Here is a 3,304-nt window from a genome sequence, read left to right as displayed (position 1 = left end):
TGGCCTCGCCCTGCACCATGGGTCCACTCCCTCGCGACTCCACTTGGAGCAACGCTATATTTTTAGCCTTAATTCTTCTTTCCCCTTCGGACTCAACACATCCCCCTCCTCCTTATGACTTTCCCCTTTACGTCTATGCAACACTTTTCTTTATTTTTTGTACCCCCCCCCCTCGTCCCCTTTACATTATATCCATTATTCTCTTGTTATTACACTCACTACATTTCTCCATATTTTATCTCACCTCTTCCTACACGCACACATACCCACACACAAAAAATACACGCACCCATACACACACATGTAAGCACACCTACCCCCCAACACACCACACACACACACAACACATATGCATGCACGCTCAGACTCGCCCACACACTTATACAAACGCACATACACACGCACACTTGCGCATACACACACACGCTAACAATCACGCAAACACACACACACACACACACCAAAGCATACACACCCTTGCACACATAACCCACATATACCCCCATTCACAAATACCTCCCACACACCTGACAACCCATACATACCCCCATTCACACATACCTCACATACCTCCCATACACCTACACACACACCTCCCACACACCTCCCACACACCTCCCACACACCGCCCACACACCTCCCACACACCTTACATATATACCGCCCACATACATGACAAACATACATGCGCGCCCTCACACACACATATAGACGAACGCACATACATACACACACACACACGCACAGTGGTAGAGACACACACCTCACACAGCCCTATACACACACACCCATATATACGCGCACGCCTACATACACAGCCGCATACACATGCACACACATACACACAGGAGTGCACACACAAAATAACACACATACCTGGCACACATCCTTACGCTCTCACACACATACGCACGCACACACACATAAACACACACATACACACACACCTCTCACATACACAAAACCACACACACACACACATACACAACACACATACACATATACACACATGCACACACGCACACACACCTCTCACATACACAATACTCACTCACATACATAACACACACGCACGCACGAAAACATACACAATATACACATACACGCACACACACTTCTCACCAACACTACACACTCACACAGACACGGATACAATTACACACACATGGGCATAAACAACACACGAACATACAATAGCATACGCACGCACACACACGTACACAGCAACGCACATATACACAACATACACATACACACAAACACACACACACGCACAAAAACATACACATACACACACGCGCACATACAAAATACACACGCACACGTACACGTACACGTTCCCAACACCTACAACCCCACACAAACACACACACGAACACACACATACTCAAAAACCGTCTGTTGACCTTCTACCTAACACTGTTCTTAAGCATCTACTAACTATTCCTGCTACTAATTCCTTTCACTACGTCACACACACACACACACACAATCACACTAACAGATAAACCACCAAACCATGCACACACACATACACACATACAACACGAAACCAGTTATTTCTCAAAATACAATGTTTATATACCAAAAAGATTTTATAACATTTTTCTAACATTTTTCTGACATAATTTAAATATATACTTTAACCATGTAACACAAGCCTTCTGTAGTTTTTTCACTCTTATTATCTTTTATATACATATATATATATATATATATATATATATATATATATATATATATATATATATATATTTATATATATATATATATATATACCTATATACGACGGGTTTGCCCAAGTTCCCATGCAGTGGGAGTGAACCCGGAACCGTGTGGCTTGGAAGTAACCTACTTACTACACAGCCACTCTTGCGCCTTAATTAAGATTTCTTAACCAAGCTGAAACTAGTTTACTAGTGCTTGCTACAACAAATGCGTTTCCAGCAGCCATCGCCCCTGGCTCTATTTCCCCAATGTTCTTTAACAGAGCGCAGTTGTGGCTGTGTGACAAGAGGCTTGCTTCCCAACCACATGGTTCCGGGTTCATTCGCACTGCGTGGTTTTCTGGCAAGTGTCTTCCACTTTAGCCACGAGCCAATCAAAACCTTGTGAGTGGATTTGGCAGATGGAAACTGAAAGAAACCTTTCGTGTATATATATTATGTATGCATGTATCTATGTATCTATGTGTATGTGTCTTTCTGTCTGTATTTGTCACCCTCATCATCGCTTGATAACCGGTGCTGGTGTGTTTACGTCTCCGTAACCTAGCGCTTTGGGCAAAGAGACCGATAGAATAAGTACTAGGCTTAAAAATATGTCCTGGGGTCGAAATGTTCAACAAAAACACTATAAATAATCGGTGCTCCACCGGTCAAATGACTAAAAAAAGGTAAGAGAATAAAAGAATATATGAATATAGTCGACAAACTTCTTTCATTTTCTGTTTATCAAATTCACTCACAAGGTTTTGGTTGGTTCGAAGCTATAGAAGACACTTACCCAAAGTGCTACGCAGTGAGACTGAACCCGGAACTATGCTGTTGAGAGAAGCAATCGCCCGAGGGTCTATTTCAGCCCCCCTCCCCACTATTCTTCAACATGTATAAATCCATTCGACGGCCATTTTCGAGTTTCCGTCTACCATATCCACTCACAAGGCTTTAGTCGGCCCAAGACTATACTAGAAGACAATTTCCCAAGGTGCCACGCACTGGGACTGAACACGGAACCCTATAGTTGGGTGAGACAAGCTTCTTGCCACACAGCCATGCCTGCTCTTTAATTAATAAAGATTTCTTAACTACAACTAGTATACTTGTGCCCGCTTTAACTATTACGTTTTTAAGCAGTTATTGTCCCTGGGTCCTCCCCTTCCCCATTTTTCTTCATATATAAATACACACTGTCTCGCGCGCATAGACGTTATCAGCACTATGGCACTGCATGCGATCAAACCTACTCCCCCCCCCCGACACTCCACCTCAATCACTGCTCCTTTATCTAATCTCCTAACAAGGGTGACTGTGGAGGGAGCTATAAGTGTGTGAATGTAGGGAAGGGGAAAGAACTATGGGCGAGGTGGTAGTGGGGGGAGGGATTGTCTGTATAATTTTTTTTACGGGAAAACCAGAAAATGCCATAAACTAAAAGATTAAACAAGCTTCAATGGCTGGGTTGACAGTTGTATAGTTATAGCGTCTGTGTTGATTGTATATACAGACCGTTGTACTGCTTGCTGTTTTTTTTTGGGGGGGGGGGCTTTGCTTGATGTGTTGTGTGTATGTGTTTGTGTGTAAGC

At 43.1% G+C, this 3,304-nt stretch overlaps 1 long non-coding RNA gene across 1 annotated transcript; it reads right to left on the bottom strand.

The window, feature by feature from the left end:
* Positions 1 to 488: 488 nt before the first annotated feature.
* LOC149131616 (uncharacterized) lies at positions 489 to 1,671 on the bottom strand. The gene is made up of 2 exons (XR_016237468.1): positions 649 to 1,671; positions 489 to 604 (listed from the first exon to the last, which is right to left on the bottom strand). It is a non-coding gene; the product is annotated as an uncharacterized LOC149131616 (long non-coding RNA).
* Positions 1,672 to 3,304: the final 1,633 nt, after the last annotated feature.

This window comes from Octopus bimaculoides, chromosome 20, assembly GCF_046866305.1.
Source record: "Octopus bimaculoides isolate indiv1 chromosome 20, ASM4686630v1, whole genome shotgun sequence".
NCBI classification, from domain to species: Eukaryota; Metazoa; Mollusca; class Cephalopoda; order Octopoda; family Octopodidae; genus Octopus; species Octopus bimaculoides.
This window is presented reverse-complemented; position numbering and strand designations above follow the sequence as displayed.